The sequence below is a fragment of the Cydia amplana genome, chromosome 18 (genome assembly GCF_948474715.1).
Source record: "Cydia amplana chromosome 18, ilCydAmpl1.1, whole genome shotgun sequence".
In the NCBI taxonomy this organism is placed as follows: Eukaryota; Metazoa; Arthropoda; class Insecta; order Lepidoptera; family Tortricidae; genus Cydia; species Cydia amplana.
In genome coordinates, this window is record NC_086086.1 from 11557851 (window position 1) to 11583752 (window position 25902).

Consider the following 25902-nt stretch of genomic DNA (forward strand, 5'->3'; position numbering starts at 1 on the left):
GACGGACGGACAGCGGAGTCTTAGTAATAGGGTCCCGTTTTTACCCTTTGGGTACGGAACCCTAAAAACGACTTACGGCTCAGAGTCAGTGAATAGCATTGATTTTAAATAGAATTCGAATTAACAGAATAAAATAAAACTTTTTAACACTTGCGTCGCGTCGCGGCCCAGCCTTATTTTATTCGATGTTCGGTGCTAAAAGAGTTTAAGGGCCTACTGCAGCCGCGTCTGGCGCTTCGTAAACCACGCCCGCTAGTTCTTCCCTCCCCGCTAACACGCACACATGGAAACGCTTCGCGCCGCACGTGAAGTTTGTGTGACCTTTTAGCACCATCTAACGTTACAGAAGTTAACTACCATTATACGCGGTCGCTGCGGTCGGCCAGAAACTTAAATTCGGAAAAAATTGAAACAGATGGCGTTGTTACTTGTTCATAATAGCAAACAATAAAATCATTAATTAATAAACCTGAATATTTATTGTTGTTTTGGAAGATGTTAACAGCATAGAAGCAGCAGCGTATATAGCATATAAATTAAGAGTATTGATAATAAGAAAATAGCACAAGAACAGAAAAGAGATTATTTTTGATAAAATATGATGAAAACAGATTTACTTGATTACGCTCACCTGACTTTGCGGTCACTAAATGCAAATTTCAACCTTATTGTTATGGAGTTACAATACCCCTGGGGTTGCAGGCGTCCATAGTCGTTATTATTATAAATGCTTTTTAACCCTCGAATTTTTCATAGGTACAGTCACCTGCAATAATATGTTACTCTTCGACGGCCGCAAAAATATGTGACACGCTCTTATGGCTCTACAAATAAGATCTAACATGATCTACCGCAAAACGGCCTTCGGTGTGTAACATATTATTGCAGCTGACTGTACTCGTATTCATTGTTGTATTGGTAGGTATTAATATCTTTTATCCGATCGATTTGCATTTATTTGAAATAAATCACAGTGTTTAGTAATTATATGTTTTATTGAATAAGAGATTATTTAGGTATGTAAGGAATACAGGGTGCCTTTTTGAAACACTCATTTTTAGAGTTCCGTAGCCAAATGGCAAAAAACGGAACCCTTATAGATTCGTCATGACTGTCTGTCTGTCTGTCCGTCTGTCCGTCCGTATGTCACAGCCACTTTTTTCCGAAACTATAAGAACTATACTGTTGAAACTTGGTAAGTAGATGTATTCTGTGAACCGCTTTAAGATTTTCACACAAAAATAGAAAAAAAAAATTTTATTTGGGGGTTCCCCTTAGAACTGAAACTCAAAAAATTTTTTTTCATTAAACCCATACGTGTGGGGTATCTATGGATAGGTCTTCAAAAATGATATTGAGGTTTCTAACTTCATTTTTTTCTAAACTGAATAGTTTGCGCGAGAGACACTTCCAAAGTGGTAAAATGTGTCCCCCCCCCCCCTGTAACTTCTAAAATAAGAGAATGATAAAACTAAAAAAAAATATATGATGTACATTACCATGCAAACTTCCACCGAAAATTGGTTTGAACAAGATCTAGTAAGTAGTTTTTTTTAATACGTCATAAATCCCCTAAATACGGAACCCTTCATGGGCGAGTCCGACTCGCACTTGGCCGCTTTTTCTGGATAATTTTGAATTTCAATTGTCAGGGGTGCCTACATTATTTTTTTATACATTTTACAACAACAAACAAAAGTTCAAATTCGTCGTATTTTTATTACCCGGGTCGATCGCAACAAAATAGAAAATCATGTTTCCAAATCTAAGCGTTATTGTAATTTATCTCAAATAACCAAAAAGTCAATCTGACTAGAACTTAAAAACAAACTGAATTATTTTAATACGTCGATTTTTCTTGGTGACCCAGGAGAATTTTTTTTTGTATCCCATACAAAAAGAGCGTATTCCAATCGCGTATCGGTTTTGGTTTTTACTTATAAGTGTGAAAAATATATTCTACCATATACGAAGGATGTGTGTTTTTTCATGTTATATGTGTCTTTTTGTACAATAAAATGTTTTACTGCTACTAATATATCATATTAACGATTAACTAAAAAGGTATTTACATCTAATTTAACTGGTAAATTATTAAAGTCCGCTAAAATTAATATATATTCAAAAAAATATTTGTTAATATGTCCCAAAATCATGGCTCATTTTTTAAGTCTCCTGACTTACCAAACATATCGCAACGAAGGCAAGGGTACAACGCGGCATCGTGAACCTAATAACGTAACGTTTCAGTTACTTTTTTAGTCGCCGACCATTTTATCCGGGGTACGAAAAGAGGTATTAGATCTATCCTGGGTCTAATATGTTATAAAAACATAGTTTTTTGAAAAATGTTCGTAGGTAGTACACAAAATTTACATTTTCTTTTAAATGTGATTTGGGTCATCGTTCTCCCTGGTGACTTTTCTGATGACCCAAGAGATATCAATTTTATTATGACTCAGGAGACTTTTTTTCTATGCACTTTGATTTTTTTGATGCGCTAATTTTGTAATCTTAAATAACTTTAAACTGCTGATATACTTATATCACTTTGCTGATGAGTGGAAGTGGAATTGAAACTTAATTTATTGTTCTCTCCCTTGCCATTTTGGCATACATTTGACATGCTGCAGTGCACTCCTAACGTTAATAAAGACATAATTTTTAGAAAAAGCTTTAGGAAAACTCACTCTTGAGCTTAAAACGATTAAGTCCTTATCATATTATGTTAGATTATTAGTACAGACCCCAAATCAGTGAAAATGTCTCTTAGCCAACTAAATTTGTCTCTGGGAAAAGTACGATATCCCTAAAAATTGTACGTACATTTCGCATTTTTCTGAAGGAACGGAATTCATAAATTGGGTTATTATTATTTTTTCAGATTATTTGATTGCATTGACATATCACCAAAATAGATAGAACATTTAAGTTACCAGAAGAAAAGCATTTGTGTTCTTTTATACAGTGTGGAAAAAGTAGGTTCGATTCCCGGGCGCGACTAAGCGAATTTAAAAAAAACAACGTGTTGCATTCCGGGAGTGCCGACAGAAGTGAAAACTCAATGACTAGTCCAAAATGTCTGCAGCACTATGTATAATTGACCCATCCTCCTTTCTATTGAAAACTTTTGGTTCCGAAATTGCTGGTCAGTGAGCTTGTTTAAAATTCGAAATTCAAATTTATAGCGTTAATTGTTTAAAATTCGAATAGAAATTGTAAAGTTACCTTGCAGACCTCGCATCTAAATATATTTGGTCATGATATTTTGAGTTTTATTCACCAGTACTAGAGTTCACTTTTATTAGCGATTTCATCAAGATGTAGCTTTATTGAATTATATTTGAGTGATATAAAGTTATAATACTGTGAGATCCTCGTATTTCAGCCCGTACAAGATTATAACCTTTTTCATGTAATGTCATTGAGTTTTTCTTTATTGATCTAAATGATTGGCCATCTAAACCTTACGGTCACATGATCGCCTTACGCTGTCTCGAGTTTATCATTTTTTCCCCACCTCAAAAAGTGCCTAGCGCCGCTAAAGAAGTTTTCACTTCAAAAATCTTTGAATGCAGTTGTTTCTTTAAAAAACAATAATGTTTCATTTAAGTAAAATGAGCAAACTTAAGGTTTTAAGGCACTTTCCCTCCAGGGCCCATAATTTTTTTCCACCCGGTAGTAGACAACTATTTTTTTCGACTAAATGAAGTTTTATTAGACACAAAGTTGATCACATGGTTCGTTTCACACATCACATCAAATCGTTTGTCATCACAATCAAAATGTGTCAAAAGTAATGAAATTTATGCCAAAAAAACATAAATAAAACATATAAATTAAACACATTTTTTTAATAAAAATCTTTCTCGATGATATAAAAAAGAACATCGACAAATTATGTTCAAAGAATTAATATCAAAACAGATGTCATAATTAGGATTGGCTACTTTAAGAAAGGGACAGAGAGATTTAATCCTCTCGCTTTGCACGTTTTTCTCATTCCTCCTTGTCAAGCCAAAATAAACTATAAAATGATAGTAACACAGTACATTGTAATATTCACTTTTTCCACGGTATCATGTCATTGTAAATTACTTATGTGAAATTGTAGTGGCGTGCGACTTTCAAACCGGAGGTCACGGGTTCGAACCCCGGCCCGTGCAAGTGAGTTTTTGTAAGTAGGGACCTTTTTTTAGTGGTACTTAAATATAATAACTTTTCGTATTATTGAAATAAAATATTTTATTCAAACAAACTTAATAATATAATAATTAAAACGAATAATATCAATTAGTTTTTAATATTTATTCAATTATTTTAAATTATTTGAGCATGAAACATACTAGATTTATTTTTATCATTACAATAGAAAAAAAACAAAAAATATATTCTTATAGATATTTTATTTTCAAACAAAAATAAAGCAAAAAGTTACGGTTAGATTCTGATGGCTAAACACCAAACAGCTACCGATACATTTCAATATCTGTCGAAATTTCCTAACCCGTTGTAACTGACAAAGAGTATAGATTTCGACGTAGCATGACGTAGCCTAGCAAACACGCACACATGCGCAACGTATAGGCCTGTAAGAAGGCACCATCATAGGTTTACCTCCGATTCCGTTACTACTCAATGGAGTTACGACTCAACGTTTATTGGATATTAAAATTTTACGTAATTCGGAGCGCTGCGCGAAGTGACATAGGTCTTACCTCTTTGAGGCACGACGGCCATCTAACATTACTGGCATAAAGGATGCATTTATGACTTTGACGCATGACAGACAGAGAAACCGAACTGCGTAAAATGGGCGTTTGCTGTTGAATTCGTAAAATCAAAAATCGATAATAAATCCATCGGTAAAGGATAATAAGTTAATATTTAGTTCTTTGAAAGTTAAGACGAGATGAAAACCTTTGCTGTAAGGTGGGTTGTGCTGGATATGGATGTGTTTTCTAGTTGCACGAAGCTAAAACCGAAAAATGAACACGTAAGTTTGGATTTATTTTCTATCGAGAAAATTTTAAGCATTCGTGTTTCGACTACTACGAAATCACTTATCATATAGTCAAGAAACATATATCCGAAAATCACTACTGTTTGTTTCCGGGGCTAGCCACTGCCACGTTTCTAAGATCCTGTTATTTTTCGATGCACGGCCTTAATATGAAAACGAAAAATCACTGATATATTTCAATAGGTTTATTACCGTCTTTATTACGTTATGTATAAAGTTGTTAGACACTACGATAATAAAGATAATAGATTTCATAATCTAATAGCACTTTAGTGTAATACATTGTTCATTACTTAATAATAGGCCAAGTTCGCAATAAACTATAAGGCGTATTAAAATTAATAAGGACGAACAAAAAGTAGTCACACAAGATGATTGCGGGGAAAAACGGGTGCATGGGTTCATCGCTCCGGGTCCCGGGCTGTTCCCACCGGCCCCGCACTCCCCGGTGGTAATAACCAATGATCGCTGGCACACTAGATAGCGCAGCGCATACAAATGGTACGAGGGGAATAAAGGAGGCAAATCCAAACATACATTGTGATAGATCACTCACACGGGCGACGAACTTCAGTTACTGTGCGATGAAGTTCGTAAGCTATCACAATGTACGTTTGGATTTGCCTCCTTTATTCCTCTTGTACCACTCACATCTCGCTCGCGTCAATACAAGTACGGACTAGTACGAGTGAAATGCACGCGAGACTGACATCCTTGAGATATCATCTTAATGTCACAATGTAAGCTTAAATTGGCCTCAACGCCTTGTAAAAGCATCAGTGCAGCAGTAGGCAACTAACGATATTCCTGTAGATACAATAACGGAGTTAAACGTTTCAATTGACAGCAATGCGGCAACGTCAGCAACTCAATTGATCAAGGAAATTGTCATCCGTGGAAATTGTTGTCCGCTGGTGGAATGCTCCATCAACAACGCTGATGCGGTTGCCAATAAGAGCGTCTATGTACATAGTGCAGAGTTCAAGGGAAGTAATCTATGGTAATAACGCTATTCACAATGTGTAATAAGTTTCACTTTGTCCGTGCATAAAAAGGCAAATTATACTCTAGCGTAAGGAATTCAGAAAATTCATAGGAAACTTGAACATGACACATGAGTGAGTGTAAAAATGACTTCATTAATGGGTGATTACATGTGTCTCGTGACTATTTCCATACACTATTCATAGTTTGAACTGAACATGCAAAAACCTTTTTACAACGAGATAAGGCCTACTAAGATCAGTTAAGTAGGTATGTAGCTGTACAGTTGATGTCAAAGATATCTTTGCACTTTTGCACTCCTTTGAAATAGGCTAAGAACGTAAATACCTATATCGTCCACTGTAACAGTTCTTGTAAATTGACCATTAACTCCAAGATTACATTACTTTTATACGATTGACTCCGTTCAATCGTGACAACCAATAAACGCAGCCAATTTGAGCTTAAGGGGTAACTGTATCTGAACCGTTTCGGTGGACGTGCATTAAAACTGTCCTTTTGACCTAGTAAGATCACTTTCACCTTAACATACTGCCGTATTCGAACTTCAAGATATTCACAAGAGACGACACGTACTAGATCCATTCCAGATACGTTATAGTTTAGATTTCAACTAGTTCTCTTTTGCAGCGCAATTCGGGCAATCAATGTCACTTTTACGTTAGACAGAGTTAGATATATCTATTAGATGTGAATTGGATCTCTAAATATATATGCCATATTGTGGAAATCGTTCAAGAGTATCTCCAGAATCGCGCAAATGTCAAATTTGACAGGTTAGATCTTAAACATATCGTTATCGTATCTTGGCGATGTCTAAAAGATATCTAGCAGATGTCTATTTCAAAATCCGAATCGGGCCCATAGTGGTTCGCGGTGGTGACACACTAGTAACAAGTGTATCCTTAACTAACCCTTAGACCGATCCTTTATGTTCTTGAGTTTTAATAATATACTAAAGATACGTCGACATTTTTTTTTGTGCGGCATATTGTTGGCAATTTTAATAAACCTTTGCGTTTCTGTTTCAAAGAGGAATATTTTAATGATAATACGTCTTATTTCAGTTTAATGGTTGTAGTTTTAATTTTAAATTACTTTTTCTAAAAAACGTGTGAAAAAATAAATATTCCCAAAAACTCTTTGTCAGAGTTTTTTGGACCACCCTGAATGTGTGTGATAATGCTCTCGGAACTGTTCTTGTATTCCGAAAGTGGAGAATTCTCGGTTTCGGTAATGTTTTCAACCTATATACTCGTACAAAAAAGTACGATTACCATCAAATCATTTACCCAGTCGTCTAAATAGTATCCCGAAAACATGCATGAGAACATGACAATATAAAATTTGGAACAGGTAACATGAAAGTTCATTCCTAGTTGACCCAAAGACCTAACTCCACTCGTTCAAAGTAAATTCAATTGTAAGATAATTACAGCAATCGTTTAAGCATAATTTCAAGGTGTAATTGATAGAATCCAGTCATTGTAAGATGAAGACTGCAATTATCATTATCAGTATCTATTTGTCGAACAGTTGGTCAGTCCCAACACAACACTTAACTGATCATATGTGTATCTTATGTCTTGGGAATAAGGTTCACGAATTGTTAATGGACAGTGTACAAAATGGTTGGTATACCCGGAAGCGTAACATAATAGTTTAGTGTTTATCTTCACGCGATCTGGGATCACTTTCTAAAGGTAAAAATCCGATTTAAATCAATGCTAGATGCCCCTGAGGCGTAAACCTATTAGATTACGAGACGTGATGATGGTCTTTTATGACAATGTAACGTGCAAATTGGATATAAATAATAAGGTTGTTCTCAAAATTATTGACGGTCGTAGCTTAATAATATACCTACTGGTGGTCTCTTCTGTCACTGTCGATTTCAGCTTCGCTAACAACAGATGATAATACAAATTCGCGTTTGCCATTCTACTACAGCGCCTATAGAGTTCTAAATACATCATGTTTTAGCGAAAGTTTTAAGGTTAACACCTGCACTATAACTCTCACAGAAATTCGATTTCGAGATATCTCCGATTCTGATGTGAATTCGGTGAACAATATTTTTCCCTACAGTATAACAAACATATAAAATTAAATAGTTACTGTAATGACGGCGCTCAGTTACTACTCGATCAAACAGTCAGGTTTATGGCAAAAATCTCACGGGGGTAGAAATGGGGTTCGAACTTTGTATTGAAGTCCGATCGTATGCTACGCGTACAAAGACGCACGCATCTAGATAAATACCTATATAAGACTAAAAGAATTTAATCTTAAATCAAAATTCTAACCTAATCTAAAAGAGTCTAATCTAGTCTAAAGTTAATACATCATTGTCTTTAGTTGCAATTTCGAAATATTCTCCTGCACCATTTTCGGAACTCAAAGGCAATTAAATTCCCTGCGTTCCGAACGCTAATCATGCAGAGTTGCAGACTAAATTACAAATAAATGGCATAAACCTCTGCAAACATACGACTAACGATGTTTCCAGTTCCGAATAATAAATTTAGTGACATTCTTAATGCTACAAGGTTTTCTGTGTTCTGTGTTTCAAAAAATATCGACTCCAACTTTCTTTTTAAAAGACTGGAGACCGAAGATGGTAATAGAAACTTTGAAATAAAACAACGCAATCTAATCTAGTTTGCATTCGTTAGATAGTCTAGATTAGTCTCGACTGTACCAAGAGAAATCGACAACAAAAGCTTGTACAGGAAAATACGATTTTTCAATTAGAATAAAGTTTCAGCAATCATTGGAATGTATAATTAGATTTACATATTAAAATTCGTTAATAAAGTAACAAAATTACGACTGTTAGCAAAACAGATTATACGAGTATCTCAATTAGCAATAAATAGGATTAACTTTATATTAAAATTACAGTTAAATTAGTTATAATTACAAATAGATTTACACAGGAAATAAATTATGTTCTTTAATTACATTGATAAGCAAACCCGGTAACATAAGGCCTTCATTCACTTAAGTACCTACCCACAGACAAACCGTTATAGAGAATAAATTGATAACTGATAGCAAGTATTTGAAAGCGGTGATAAATACAAATTAAATTGAAGATTCATTGAAGGAATCAGGTGTTATAAGCTTCGTTTTTCACCTTACCTTGTCAATTTCTAGGTTTGTATCCTGAACGTATTATGGAAGCGTGTTAAAAAAGATCCTCTTATGGAAGCAAGTGACTTTTCACACTACTTGAATACCTACGTCATAAATGCTACCTACCAGAAAAAGATATCACGACTAAAGCACAAGAAGATAAAACGTGTCAAATTGATCGTCGCTTTTATAAGCATACAAATGACGTTGTCATAATGACCATATGCATTCCCTCGATTATTCAAATAGCCGCAATGACCAGTCAGTAGGATAATGGCCGCGTTAAAATTACACGGTAACAGACTGTTACAGACTCAATAGCATATTTGTTTTTACACACCTCGTACAATTTCACGTGTCGCTCTCGTTTTTTTTTTGTTAATAAAAGAAGAAAGCTCACAAGTACGTTTACAAACAAAAGAAGAAATGTTTGAATAGCAATTGGAAGATGGATGTAAAAAGCGTTGCAATATGCTAAGTCCGTGCTAAATTACATCACGATCATCGAAAGCTGCAGCGAGATAAAACGAATGACCCGTAAAGAAGCAGTTTAGGTTTGAGCCTATGATTGATCCGAGACTATAATTTAGACTGAAATTATAGGTGAAGTTGTATAAATCGCCACACGCTGGCCACGATTTGTAACGTATTGTAATCACGTAAAAAAGCTCTAAATGAGGGCCCTTTCTCTATAGGCTTTCTATTTTTATGTTTCGCGGTTTTTGTTCGTCTGGCTCGTTTATTTGTTCTTCAATTTGCGCTGTTTGCGCGTCTGGGAAGCCATCTTGCATAAAATATGGCGATAAAACCGCACTGGTGATGGCGCCGTGTTTCTTTTATAATTTCCCATCAGATAATGGCGGTTTGTATGGCCCATTATGTAATACACTTTTACACTAGCTTGATTCAGTTAACTAATATTAAGCCTGACTAGGCTTAAGTTCAATAAGGTGATAAAAGTAATGAGTCTGCGCTGTAACCGGTTGGTGTTCTTGATAAATAATCATGAAGCGACTCAATCCGATGCAATTAGTGGTAGCTGAATCGTTCGGGAGTGCGACTTGTAAAACCTTGGGTTCGAATCCTGGCTAAAACTCAATTATATAATTTCACATTTGCCACTAGTTTATAAGTTCTACCATGACTATCGAATACTGAACCGCATGACTATCAATGCAGCCAATCTTACGGGGGAGGTTGAAATATTCGCGGCCTAAGCTAGGAAAAAAGAAAAATGTAAACATAAACTATGCTTCTGTTTTCGCCGCCTCTTTGGCAGTTTTAATATTGCCGCCATTACTAACCATTAATAATTAACATTTACTTTAATACTCTCTTTCATTGTTTTTCTAAGGCCGCGAACTTTTCAGTCGCCCTCGTATTGCACGGGATAGCTGTAGGTACCGAGTGAACCAAGGTCAATATATCAGAAGGCAACAAGTGTAGGCAAAACGCCTTGGTTGGAATGACTGGGGCCCTAGCCAAGATGACAACCGTACATCGACAAACGCCAAACGAAAACAAATAAATTAGATCGGGATGGCAGATGCTACGAAGTCACTTGACTTTTTCCACACATTATTTTGTTTTGATTGGCGTTTCCTATCAACGATTGTAATCTTAGCTAGCCCCCCGATAGCGAATAGCACGCACGTGGTCCATTCACTTTCAGTTTCGGCGTAACCACTAACTTGCTATTGTTGGATATTTTATTATAGTGTAGTTGGACAGAAACGTAACATGTCATACGGTTACGTCGCAGTACGTGTTTTAGGCTGCGTTTCCACCAAAGCTGTGCGGTGCGAGGATGCGTAGCGAGGATCTGGAATGTAAATGTTGACACCAGAGATGTGCGAGGTAGCTGAGCGGTGCGAGGATGTGTAGCGATGGTGTGTAGCGGGCTCTTTTCACATAAGTGAGCGGAATGCGGTGAGGCGGGAGCGGAGCTTTTTAAAGTTTTTAGTTCGCGTCCGCACCTAGCAACACATCTCTCGCAACACATTCCTCGCTCATATCCTTCACTTGTTTTGTATGTACAAAAATCTCGCTCCGCTGAGCTGTTTCCACTAGAGCTAAGCTAAACGAAGATAGGTAAATGAAGTGTTTCTATTGGTTCATGACAAACACATCCCTCGGCATCCTCGCACAGCTTAGGTGGAAACACCGGGTGGAAAAAATGCGAAGTGGCAACTGCACGCCGACGTTGCAGTTGGGGTGCAGTGGGCGTGAAATTCCCATACAAATTGCAGTCGGGTTGCAGTTCGTCTGCATCGTCCCTTAGGGAGGTGCGCGCATTTTAAAAATCGTTTATCTGTAGCGCGTGTACCACGAGTGACCACAATGCTGTGTCGCTTTTTGCCGCCAACCGTAGACTTTTTCCCAAACTTTTTACTCCGAAGGCCGTATAATCTGGGCCGGATTCCGATGCGTCACGGCATCATCTAACTAGGTTGAATAAAGTCAACAAATTATACTTACTATGAATTAGGTACACGATTTGCGTACGTGATAGACGGTAGAAAGCTGTCCCTTTCATGATGATACTGAATTTACTACGATTATTTTGTTTAGAAAAGTAAACATAGTCTACTCCTAACTTAAGAAATTTGCACTTAGTTATATTGAAAATATTTTAATTAAGAGTGATATTTATCTTAGGCAGACGCTTAATTAAAAAAAGGCTACTTAGGTAATTAAGAAAACCGACTTGGTTGTCAAAATAACTCGGTGCTATGAAATTGCTAATATTTTTATTTGAATTTAACTAAAGAACAGACTCAAAAGTATAACTTAATTTTTATTAGTCATTGTTAAGGCCTAGTGCCCTTTAAATGTTGTATGCGGTAAATGCGATACATTACTTCAGATTGTGGGACACCAAAATTACCTACTATTTTCGAAAAAGTGAAATACAACCCACAAGAGTAAAGCTACGTAGCTTACATGAACTAGGACTAAGAGGGCACGAGTTGTAACTGCGCACAACGACCACTGCAGACCAAAGCCTATATGTGCCGTTTTCCACCAAAAGGGTACTTATTGTCGGTTGTTAATAACACGCAATTTCCATTAAGCTTAAATTTAAAATTAACCTTATCGACAAACGACAATGGAACACGTCACAAATGTTCAAAGATAGGCAAATGCTCTAGTTCTAATCCTAAATGCCTAGTTGCCTACACATAAACACACATACATCTCTGTGTGACCCATCAAAGTGATAACAGAGTATCCGCTTATTTCTTACTTCCTGATAATTTCTCTTGTTATTGCAAAAACTCATAGCAAATGGGACTTTGACAATGAAATGCGGGTTAGAGTAATGAAATGAACAATTACCTGATCTCACTGTCTCATTAGAGACATATATTTGATGAAGACTGTCTATTTGACGACCAACAGTTTTGTAGCTGGTATTTGGTGGCAATGGCGACAGAAATCTACATATTGGTCCATGCTAGTAAACTATCTGACAGTGTTAAAAAATATTACGTTCACGTTACAATGTTAAATAAAGGGCAAAGTGCCCTAAAATAAAAATACAACTGACGTCTCATCAATGTAATGAACTTTTAGCCAAAGAGTCATATTAGAAGCATCTTATTTTTAGTTTTGTTTGGTTACTAAATAAGCTGCCATTTAGTTTTATATTAATTTTATTGCCCTGTAAAGTTTTTTTGAATATTTTGCTCTAAAAATGGTGAGGAACTACGTAGACCAGTCTCTCTAATGTACTGGTCTCTGGGTTATGTGGAGCACAAAGCCACATGCAAGGCAAAAAGTTGACAACAATCTCGACTCGCGGCGTTCTCAGCTATCTGGGATACGTATTTGGAACAACTACAATATGACATTTTATAACCATTAAATAAGACGCCTAATTAATTTAATGGGTTTCGTACATACGTCCTGTCTCACTACTGCATTGCACTTACTACCTAATATTTGTATTGGAAACCAAATACAAATACACCTTATACTCGTAAGGGGCTGTAGAAAATCTTAATAGCGCGAAGTAGCCGAAAGCACAGCGACATCTAGTGTGATATTGGGCTAAAAATTACTATATTTAACATATGGTAAAGTAATTTTTTTTAGTACCTAGTAGTACCTATTAAACATCTTTGTCTAACTTAAACAGAGTTACGATATTAAGTCAGATCAGAGGTACAATATATTTGAACACACTACACTACAGCTTTCAATTAATCTGTCAGATGTGGATAAACACACAAAGTAAAGTATTGGCTGACACTCGTATGATGTTTTTATGAAACTCGTTTTCAGCTCATTTCATAAACCCACACTCGTATTTTAATACCTTTCATTAAAGCAGCAGTCACATAAAGTACTACCTATTAATGATGTCGAGTTTAGTATCATTATATTGAATAGCGCCATGAACCCGATAGGTAGGTATGTATTTGTATAATAAGGTGACGAAACAAACGCACAACGTGCTAAAATAACTTCATCACAAACCGTTATAATAAAACAGCAATATTTTAAACCCGTACTATTACCGACATTAAACCGCATAATAACACAAATCATAGTGCAACTGCGTGAAATTATTTCTATGATGAAAATTACTTCATAGAATAGGTGTTAAGGGCCCTTCCCAATTCCACAGAACTTGTAGACTTTTAAGCCTTTATAGGTAAAGCTATATTTCAAACAATGATTTTTAACTTTATTCCATAGTAATAGGGTTTAATTTTACGTAAGTTATGCCACCCTGATGGTCGCTAAAAGGTATTAAAATATAGGTAGAGTTTATATTTCGAAAGCATAAGTTCTATGTAAGTATGTACTAGAAGGTAGGCGGTACAAAAGCTAATAACTAATATCTTGTTAGTTGTTCAAAGGTTGCCGGCGGTAGTCAACCACCGTCAAATTACAATAAATTCCTACTGTGGCTTCGTGTAAGCCTAGAGGTAAGTAAATACATAGTAAGTACATACATAAGTAAGTTTACGTAGGTAGGTATATATGTATATATATATATATATACCTACCTACGTAAACTTACATGACATTGCAATACAAAACGGATTATGAAATTAATCTGGATTTGTTTGTTCTTTTCTAATATGTACTTAGCGATTTTTCCCAGACAGCCTTCGAGTAGCGGAGAAAAGAAACTATTTAATCATGATAATTACAAAACATACGTATTCGTACATGCACATACCTCAAGAAACAACAGTGTCACCCAAAAAAGTGTCATTTCGTTAAAAAAAGGGGGGGGGGGGGCATGAAAGCTTTGAACAGAAGGGGGCGCGACGCAATACAGATAGGGAGCCTTTGATCTCAGATCTAGTACGCAGAAAGGCTAATGAGCAGGGGCACCGCCGGGGCTATCAATTTACTCAAAATAAATATTTCCACGCGGAAGCAACTGCTGTATTATTTCAACAGGCAGCACATCCCAATCGCTCACAGAGCTCAAAACGCTTCAACAGACCAGTTTAGGTCCGCTCTCCGACGCTTAGTTCGCAAGGATCGCCAGGTCCAGTTCCGCTGGTTCGAGCATGGCGCTCGCGCAGACTACGGGAATGCCGCCAGAGTATTACCTAGCCGCAATTGCCTGCAAAGGGCAATTTAGCCATAGACTCAAACCTCCAAGCACGAGCAGAAATTGTAAAGAACTACCAAGTCGTGGTTTGAGGAAACGATGAAATAATAAATCAAAATAATAACAGTGATGCGTTGCGATTTATGCGAAGGTAAATCAGGAAGTCTTATTATAGACGTTATAAAAGCTTTGGAGGAATCTGTAATTATTGGTAGTAAATAACTTTCCAAAGGTAAGTATGTCATAGTAAATTTAATGTGCTTACAGTTAAATCGTATAAAAGCAAAATCAGCTACCGAACTATGGACGAGTGACATCGTAAACGAGGACCATAAACTGAAATAATCTGTCATTTAGTAAAGTAAATTCAAAATAAGCTTTTTTCTACTCCAGCACTTATATGTGTCAATTAAATGACTGACAGTGATATCTAAAGCAATGTCATTTGAATGCTTTGTCTATAGGCTCATAAGATGACTGCTAGCAGTCATCTTATGAGTATAATACAACTGCTTTATTTTTTTAAAGTTACAAGTTCCGATCATCTTGATTGAAAGAGGTATGTTTTCATTTACAATAATAACTCTTTTTTTTTTAAATAATAACTCAATTTTTTTAAAATAATAACTCTTTTTTTTTAAATAATAACTCTTTTTTTTTAATAATAACTCTTTTTTTTAATAATATTTTTTTTTTTTTTTTTTTTTTTTTTTTTTTTTTTTTTTTGCTGCAGCTGTCATAGAAAAAGTAATGTATGCAACAGCTCATAATTGGTTCTTAAAATTCTCGGGTCTTTTTTTACAAAACTCGACTACGTCTCGTTTTGTAACTTCGACCCTTGAATTTTAAGAACCCTTATTATATCACTGTTGCATAAACTACTATTATTGCTTATATAGGTGCCTACTATACGAGTATGTTGTACTCAACAACTGCTGTCGGGACGATTAAACTAATTTGTCAGTATCCCTCATCAAAAAAGTGGGTTATTCCCACTAGTTACCACCAAGTTGTTACTAGTGGTAACTACTCGGAATTTTTTTCCCACCTTTTACCACTGGTAACTAGGTACTGGGAAAAATAATTCCCAGTAGTTACCACCAACTCGGTTTGTTAGAGTTAAATACTAATAAAAACAGTATAAATAGTACAATATAAATATAGAGTGATTTAATAAATAATTATTAAGTCGATTGGTGTTTTAGTAAATTGCCTTAAAAGTGACCAAAAATATTGTTTGAAACAGTTTAACCGGTCCTATTACAAAAACTATAATATATGTAAGGATAAATTTAATAATCCATTTAGATTATTTTTCAAGTGATTTTATTAGGTCATTCAAAATCACTCTATATTTATACTATACTGCAAATGATACTCAAAAGTTTAGCAGGGTTCATTAAAAAGTTATATCAAAACGGTTCCAGTACGTACTATTACAGTATGCCATACATCACCACAATCTGGGGGCACGGTAGTGCCCCCGCCAAGACGAGCAAAGCGAAGCGCAAGGGCACTACCTACCTTTTCTCGAAGCGCTTCGTCGTTTTTTTGAACCCTTATAACTTGGGTTTGAATTATATCAGATAAACAAAACTCTCGGGATATGATGTCAATAGTAAACTTATTAAGCATAAAAAATTTCAATTGCATAACTCTTATACTTTAGATTTTATTCATGTCTAAAAAACCCCGATTTCGTCACTGACTCACTCACTCACTGTTGATCATCAAAACCTCTAGGGTACTTCCTGATGTCCTAGGAAGCTGAAATTTGGTATGTAAGATAGTATTAGTCCACAAATAACAAAAAAATTCAAAAATTGAAATTTTTAGCCCCTAAGGGGGTGAAAAGGGGGGTGGAATTATGTATGGGAAATCAATAACCGCTGAACCCATTTCGTTGAAATTTGGTATGTAGATAGTTATTGTTATGGGAAAGGATATAGAATAAGTTTTCAACCCCAAAATCACCCCGTAAGGGTGAAAAGGGGTGGAAATAGGCATTAGGGGAAAAAGGGGGTTGAAGTTTGTATGGGGAATCCGGTAAAAAGCAGATTGTATAAAAGATGCCCCCAGGTACGTATTTGAGGATTTTTAGTAGTAAATCACCCGCAACCCTTTAAATTAGGAGATGGAGGATTGTCATAAGCAACTTACAAAAAGATGTGAAATCCCACCAAAAACATTTTCATGTAAAATGTTGCCAAGACGAAACCATAAGGCTCGCACTGACAAAAAGTTATCAGATCTCTTGTAGAGCCAAGCTTCTAACTCTACAAGCCCTAACTTCACAGACTCTACACCTTAGTCAAAATATGTGGCTTGGCCGTTTCGTTACCACAAGAACTATTTTATAATAAAAAATAATGAATAGTAAATACATTTTTCACCTCACGCCCATGTGACGAAACGGTCAACCCACATATTTTGACTAAGGTGTAGAGTCTGTGAAGTTAGGGCTTGTAGAGTTAGAAGCTTGGCTCTACAAGAGATCTGATAACTTTTTGTCAGTGCGAGCCTTATGGTTTCGTCTTGGCAACATTTTACATGAAAATGTTTTTGGTGGGATATTTATTACGTTAAAAAGATACTACCTATACTTATAATTTTGGAACAGCTAATTTTCGATACAAGAAAAAAAAGTACAAATAAGGATTTAACTAGTCAGAAGTTAATAATCACAAAAGGACATAGAAAAAGTGGTATCGCGCAAATCTCCTCGTACCTATAATTCGGGTCGAAAATAAAAACAAAATTGACAAAGTATATGTCTGTGTTGATGATACTTTTACTTTCTAATTACCTCAACAATAGGCATTACAGCAGCCGAATAGTAAAAGAAACTCAAATAGCATACTCATGTCGGCACTTTAAAGCTAAGGTCAACTTTGATTAATGATTCGTAATACTTAACGATAACGTTGTCCCATTTGTCATTCCTCTTTCTGAATGGTGTTTATAGCACTCAAGGATTCCGATCAACTAAAAACAAATGCTAATTTGGTGCACGAACAAATTGAATGTCAAAATCTTTTGTTTTTATCTTTATGAGACAGAATTTATGATCGATCACACAAGGCAATCACACTACACGTTTATACAACACAGACCTGTACTTACATATATTAGGTATGCAATGAAGAATCATTACCTATTCGTTAACCTATTTTTTGCGAAATAGTAGTATGTTAACGTCATATATCACCGCGGTGGTCTATACTTTATTATCTTGTACGTACCTAATCTATAAAGTTGTACCTGCAGAAATAAATTACTCCCTACTTAAACAAGTTTGCACATGATGGATGAATGGTCAGTCTAGTAAATCGTAACGTCATAACTTTAAATTAGGTACTCTTTGTAGCAGTGGCTATTCGGAGTATATAATAATAATAATAATAATAATAAGCCCGCAGGGCAGCTTGTGGCGAGCTGTTGGGGAGTAACGACCCCACGGACCCGAGTGCTCCAGAGAGTCGGTCAGGGTCTCCGTCTCCGGCGTGTCTTTGTCGGTCGGAGTGGAACCCCAAGGGGACCCGCAGGACTCTCGGCTCTGGCTTGCCTTCATTGGCCGTCCAGAGAGGAGTCGTTAGAGCTATATGCTCCAGGGGTGGAAGTGAAATTTGCGTAAGCGCGAGTTGGCACAGTGGCTGTTTACAGCCACTGGGTAGAAAGCGGTGTACACCTCTCGACACCCCTGAGCCGCTCACACCGATGTTGCGCCTGGTCGTCTTTACGACGACAGTTTCAGGGGCCCATCTAGTCAGCGGCGAGTCACCACCTGCCTCGATAACGTGTGTTAGCATTGTTATGGCAGGTGTCCGGACTTCTTTACAATAGCCCAGTATCATTGTCCCCCCAAACTTCAATCCATAGACCGATATACTGTTCACTTTTTATACAATAGTCCCAATGCCTGCTGAGACCGGTTCACGGGTATCTATTGATGTACCCGTGAATGGGTTCCAGCAGGCGTTCTACATGACATCAAACTTGTCTGAAAGGGCCTCTGCGCTGTTGGCTTCGGCCCCACGCACGCCTCCCAAAGGTCCGGGACCCCATGGTCCCGAGATATGGTGAGACATACAAATAATAATAATATATTCTTTATTGTGCACCACATGACTATATATATATGTATATGAGACTTCAAGCGTTGTAAAATAGCAAGTATTGCATTAAAAATGACAAGAGCAACGAATTATAACTATTGTACGCTAAACCTTGAGGCTATGCAATGCAGTTTGAAAGTTATCAGCAATAAAAGATTATTTGTTGTTCGTACATGTATAGATAACGGATGGTAGCCGATGGTCAGCGAAAGCGGGGATATCTATCTGTAAAGGGAATGATGATAGAATCTGTAACAACCACCATAAGGCATGCGAAATATTGTATGGAATACGAGTAGTTGAAATATTCTATTAAGATTATTGAAACACGTTGATTATTCGCAACAGACTGACATTTATTCAACAAGTAACGGTACTCATAGGTTACACACACATTGTGGATAGATGGCGCTAGTAGTAAGGAACATACATTTAAATTATTTTTGATACTATACCAATACCCCCACTTATCAAAATAAGCTAAACATCCTCAATAAAACACAAGGATAAACATTCTTAAGAAATTAAGAAACCAAAAAACCACCACCACTACAAAAGAAACAACCCCATACATAGATATATATTGGGTAAACCTACAAAGAAACAATACCTAGCATTTTCATAAACTTGTAGTGTTTAAGAGAACACAAACCTTTGGTCAGTAAATCAGCTGGCATTTCCTCAGTAGGAATGTACTTAATATTAACATAATTATTTTTAACAACATCTCTGACATAGTGATATCGTACATCTATATGTTTAGATCTATTGTGACTTTGATGACTAGATGCTAATTTCAAAGCACTCTGGTTATCACAATTCAAATTAATTGTATGAACCTTTCCTGTAATTTCATGTAATAAATTTCTGAGATAAACCGCTTCTCTGGAAGCTTCAGAGAGAGCAGTGTATTCTGATTCCGTACTAGAAAGGCTAACAGTCTTCTGTTTTCTGCTTTGCCACGAAACAGCTGACCCTGACATAACAAAACAGAAACCAGTATAAGACTTCCTATCTATGGCATCACTTGCCCAATCACTGTCAACAAAACCTTGCAAATCACTATTATTATTACTATATCTCAAACAATAGGTTTTTGTTAACTGCAAGTACCTTAAAATGCGTTTTGCATAATTGTAATGTTCACTGTTATAACAATTATTGAACTGACTTAGGTAGCTTACCGAATATGCAATGTCCGGCCTTGTCAAAACAGCCAAGTACATCAAACTTCCTATTAACTTTTGGTAAGGAACATTAGGTAAACTTCCTACAGTTTTTTCTAAATTTAACTTGGGTTCAATGGGAGTAGTTTGCGTTTTACATTCTGACATCTGAAATTTAGACACTAACTGTTCAATATATTGCTGTTGATCTACAGTTATCACACTTTTATTTTTATCTAAATTTATCCTCATGCCAAGATACTGTCTTACAGGGCCTAAGTCCTTCAACTTGAACTCTGAACTTAATACATTTTTCAATTTTTCTGTTTCAGTGTCATTGTTTGAAAAAATCAGAAAATCATCTACATAGAGCCCGACAATTATCTTTACTTTCCCATTAGTTTTTGCAAACAAACATGGTTCATATTGACTGTTTTTAAAGCCTAATTTACAAAGACAATCTTTGACTCTCTCATACCATGCTAGAGAAGACTGCTTCAGCCCGTAAATAGCCCGCTTTAGTTTTAACACATTTCCCCCACTTTTGTTTGCAAAACCTTCAGGAATTGACATATATATGTTTTCTTTCAGAAAACCATTTAAGAAAGCTGTAGTAACATCTAAATGCGTTATACTCATTCCTAACTTTACACTAAGAGCAAATAATAGTCTCAGAGTTGAATGACGCACTACAGGAGAAAAAGTGTCCGTATAGTCTACACCAGGCTTCTGCGTAAAGCCTTTGGCCACGAGCCGCGCACGATAACGCACATTATTGTCCACATCACTTTTTTTATTAAACACCCATCGACACTTCACTACAGACACGTTACCGGGGTTCTCAACGAGCTCCCACGCATCATTGTCCTCGAACGACTGTAGCTCTTCAGCTATAGCACGTCTCCACTGCTCCCTCTCGGGCCCCTCGAGAGCCTCTGAGTATGAGATTTCCTCTGATGCTGGAACAGTACTGGGAACACACATGCTGCTAAAGCCATACCTCTCAGGCTGTTTTCTCAGACGCTTACTTCTCGGCTCTGGTGTTGATGTATTCAGGACTGGTTGCTCTGGCTCTTCATTTGACAGAGGCTCGGTTAATGTCTCATTTCCATCAGCGTATACTGAAGAATCTGAAGAGAGTTCAGAATGATCCTCATCTGGAACATCAGGAAGCGAAGCCCCCACTGAAACGCTGCTCTTCTCCTCCACACTGTTTATCGGTGCCTCTTCATTAGGTATCCAGATAGCCAAATCTTCACAGGAGTCGCTACTATCCATTTCACCTTCCATCACAATGACATCTCTGCTGGTAACAATGGTCTTCTTTGAAGGATTATACAATCTGTATCCTTTCACATTCTCTCCATATCCAACCAAGATATGCTGCGCAGCTTTCTTATCCCACTTCAAGCGTTTCTCCTTCGGGATATGTACCATCGCTTTACTACCAAACAATCTAATGTGACTTAAATCAGGTTTTGAACCATACCATAGTTCAAACGGAGTTTTCTCTAAACCTGATACAATGGACCTGTTTTTCAGATAAACTGCGGTGCTGGCCGCCTCTGCCCAAAATCTCTTGTCCAACTTTGCATCATAAAGAAGACACCTAGCTTTCTCAACCACGGAGCGGTTGGCTCGTTCTGAGATTGAGTTCTGTTCTGGAGTGTAGGCATTTGTAGTCTGATGTATAATGCCGGCAGCAGCAAGGTAAGTTTTAAACTCACGGTTGCAATATTCCAGACCTTGATCAGTATGAAATATTTTGATCTTCTTTCCTTGCTGATTCTCTACTAGTGCTTTAAATTCTTTAAATTTACTAAAAGCTTCGTTCTTTTGTTTTAAAAAGTAAATGAAGGTCATCCTGCTGTAATCATCAATGAACAGCATGAAATATCTGTTACCATTTAAAGAATTAACCTCCATGGGTCCACACAGGTCACTGTGTATTCTGTGACATGCCTCTGTGCTCCTGGTACCAACATGAGTAAAAGGTAACCTTGTTTGCTTCCCTTCACAACAGGTTTCACATTGCGCCTTGGTTATGTCCGAAGATCCTTCATATGACACACCATCAACAATGCCGTTCTTCATTTTATTTAAATCTTGGCTATTAATGTGAGCCAAACGTTTATGCCACAGCTGTCCTGTAACTGCCGGAGCTGCCAACAAACAACTCTGTTTCTGTAGCCGCACCTTGTAAACACCGTTAATTAAATCGGCTATGGCAACCAAAGCATTGTTTTTGTCACTAATATAACAATGTTTTTTATCAAAAGTGACACTGTTGCCATTTTTGGTGAGCTCGCTTACTGATAACAAGTTTGTTGTCAAACTAGGCACGCACAACGCATCCTTCACAGTTATTTGACATTCCAAATCCGAAACAATTTCCACGTCTCCGGAACAAACAACTGGCACTCTTTCATCATTTGCCACGATGATTTCTGGTAAACACGGCGTATAGTTTGCATTTTTCACCCAATCTTTGTTTACCACAAAATGCCCGCTCGCACCTGAGTCCACGTAAAAATCTTCCTTACTGAACTTCCTTGTGAGGAATACAACACTGAATACGCATTTACTAGCATTTTTCTTCGTCATAGGGCATTGATTACGATAATGACCGCTGGATTTACACTTATAGCAAATAATATTATCTTTAACCTCTTTTGTTGTTGTATCTGTCACTGTCTTCTTGTTTGACATTGACTGCCCGCCATTATTTTTCGGCTTAGTGTTGCTAGAGTGATATTTATTTCTCGCTACGAATGCCGCACTGCTGCCAACTTCAGAATCATTCGTTACTTCCATGTCAAGTAACTTTGACTTAATGACATCTGCAGTTATCGAAATACCCGAATGCTCAATTGCCATTATCATGGGTGAATAACGGTCAGACAAACCTGCTAACAATAATGATCCTACCCATTCATCGGTTATTGTAAATCCTGTGCCGTTTAACCTTTGAGCTGTTTCGACCATTTGTGTGACATAGTTAGACATCGAGTCACAGTTTTCAAGTCTTATATTAATCAAATGTCGAAGCAAGGTTATCTTTCTTGAGAATCCAGAGTCGTCAAACATGGTCTTCAACTTAGTCCATAATTCCGCTGAGCTCTGTGTGTTCTTGATATGCACGTACAATGCTGGATCAATAGTTAATATTAACTTTGCCTTCGTTTTTGCATCTTCCGCTGGTTTATTTTCAAATCCCTCCGGCGGGTTGATGTACTTGTCAGTTCCGTCGAGCACCAACAAGCTTTGGGCCGCGAAACTCCACTCGTCGTAATTCTCCCTGCCTTTCAACTTAGGCACACTGGCAATATAGTTCGTAGTCATGTTTCCGCGAATACACGTTCACTTTTATCTACTTTAAACTAAAATAACTGATAAAAACTGGAAACGCCCATAACCTATTGAAACACGTTGATTATTCGCAACAGACTGACATTTATTCAACAAGTAACGGTACTCATAGGTTACACACACATTGTGGATAGATGGCGCTAGTAGTAAGGAACATACATTTAAATTATTTTTGATACTATACCAATAAAGATCCTATGATAGCAAGCGTTAGATTTATAGAGCTATAAAATGATCCAAAGGTAACGAATAAAGTTTGTTGAATATGATCTATGACTGTATGGCCATAGATGCAGCAGTGAACTTAAATACTAGTTTAATTTAGTTGTAACGTATTTATATACATATTTAAAACTGGCATCAATAATAGCAATGCCAATTAAAAGTTTTATCAACTATAAACCAACTAAAATTCATGCTTCGTTTGTAAAAGAAGGATAGTGACCTTTTAAAAAGATGGATTGTCTATAATTATAAACCAATTATCACCTAAGTAGATAGAATCTTAAGCTAAAAGGATTTTATCTTACGTCATTGTTTTCTAGAAATAGTGAATCACGCTGTGAGGCGCGTTTTATTCGGCTTAATAAAATCTGTTTTATTTATAACAGAAGTCAACAATTAGTTTCTTCAGGGGTCCGGTTCTTAAAGTAAAATTACTATCGCGGTCCGTTTCTCCTTGAGTTTCTTAAATAAGCAAATAAAACAAGCAACAACGGTTGCACTCCGGGAGTGCCGATAGAAGTGAAAACTCACCTCACTATGTTACCGACGCCCGGTAACACGATACATACGTTTAGCGGAGGTATTCTATTTATTTATTATATATTATTATCACTCTCAAATAAGATCACACTTTTTCATTGACATGTTTATTTACATACTGCCACGACAACGTCAAATTATTTGAACATAGGTAAAGAGTCTTGAAAAGGAGTCTGCAACATAAATGTCAAATAACATTAAGTTTTTCTTTATTGATTTAAATTATGAGTGGCCACCTTACGGGGCTTACGGTCACGTGATCGCCTTACGCTGTCTCGAGTTTATCATTTTTTCCCCACCTCAAAAAGTGCCCAGCGCCGCTAAAGAAGTTTTCACTTCAAAAATAGGTCGGCGGTCCGGATGCGGACCGCGGTCCGCCATTTGGTGACCCCTGATTTATAATTAGAAATGGCAAAAGAAATTGCTATAAGTAGTTTACGATCTTATCAAGTATAACGGTGCCGGAGTAATAATATTCGTTCACACCTTTTTCATGGAAATAAAGAAACAGATAAAGTTTATAGCATTTGATTAACATACCAGTTTACGCGTTTCCCATGCTTAGGGAAGGAAGTAAATCTAAATGCGCATGAGAACATACATGTTGTTACGAATGTTTCGTCGAGGTCGAAGATATGTAGACTTTGTAGACATCTTCGCCTTATAACAATGGGTCAAGGGCCTACACATTGATTAGATGTTTCGTGCGAGTTCATATCTATGCTGCTATGCATATACAAACAGGCCTTTAGATGCAAATATGCCAAATATATACCCTCCAGCCGCCCAGAGGGTAATAAAAAGGACACCCATTCTACTCTATTTTGAATATTAATGTTGACAAAACAAAATCGTATTTTTACCGTGTTTAGGTACCGACTGTTTTGAATTAGCAATATCCTACATTAAGGGGACGGTATATGACGTTTTCGATTTAGAGCTCACTTTGTGCAATCAATTTGTTCAAGAAATGTTTAATAACTGCATTAAATTATACGTAAATTTGTTCACGAAAAAGCCGTGTACCGGCTCTTCACGGCATAATATTTTTTATTTGCTGTAATTCTCTACAAATCGACACTAAAAGTATCCAAAAATCAAAATATGGAGTTCCGTTTGAGCAACACGCATTACAGTTTTGCCTTTAACAGTAATTGAGTTGTTGTGTGATTTTGAAAGCTAGGTAACTAAACTAGCAAATTATTATCTACTTATATTTTTACTCACAAATACAACACAGAAATTCAATCCCAAATGTAAACTTTCGTACAATTTCCATACATTGACGACATCACTCAAAATTCTTCTTCGAGTCAGATGGCCGCTGGCCTTGGATCGAAGCAGACGTGTACTTCGTCGTAGCTCGTTTTTGACATTATTTAGACATTTCATCATATACGCATACGAAAATGTATACCAGTAGATAAATTGTATTTCAAAAAATAGGGTAAATAAATTTATTTAAAATTTGATTTGTTGTTATTTACAGGTCGTAACGATCGAAAACAGCAGTAAACTATCCTAAAACAATACGATTACAATTGAATTTAAGTAACTTGTTCCTTCAAAACCCGCTTAAAATGAAAAAAGTTTAAAGACTCGTTTTACTGATTGGGATTGATTTTCATTATGCTGGTATCAATTTTGCGTCATTAAAAAAAAGTATATGATTCTGTACGTCAATGACATTTGATGTCAATTGTAATCTTGTATTTACGTTAGAGAATATTATATATTCATTTA

At 36.6% G+C, this 25902-nt stretch overlaps 2 protein-coding genes and 1 long non-coding RNA gene across 3 annotated transcripts in view; 2 read left to right on the plus strand and 1 right to left on the minus strand.

Annotated features, from left to right (window-relative positions):
- The window catches only part of LOC134656432 (elongation factor-like GTPase 1), a 232131-nt gene that overhangs the window by 137889 nt on the left and 68340 nt on the right, over positions 1-25902 (minus strand). The gene's annotated exons all lie outside the window — the stretch shown is intronic.
- Positions 1-25902, plus strand: part of LOC134656436 (dystroglycan 1) — a 151802-nt gene that overhangs the window by 66221 nt on the left and 59679 nt on the right. The window lies entirely within an intron of this gene.
- On the plus strand, positions 18134-18837 carry LOC134656444 (uncharacterized). Its single transcript, XR_010097517.1, has 2 exons — positions 18134-18232; positions 18267-18837. It is a non-coding gene; the product is annotated as an uncharacterized LOC134656444 (long non-coding RNA).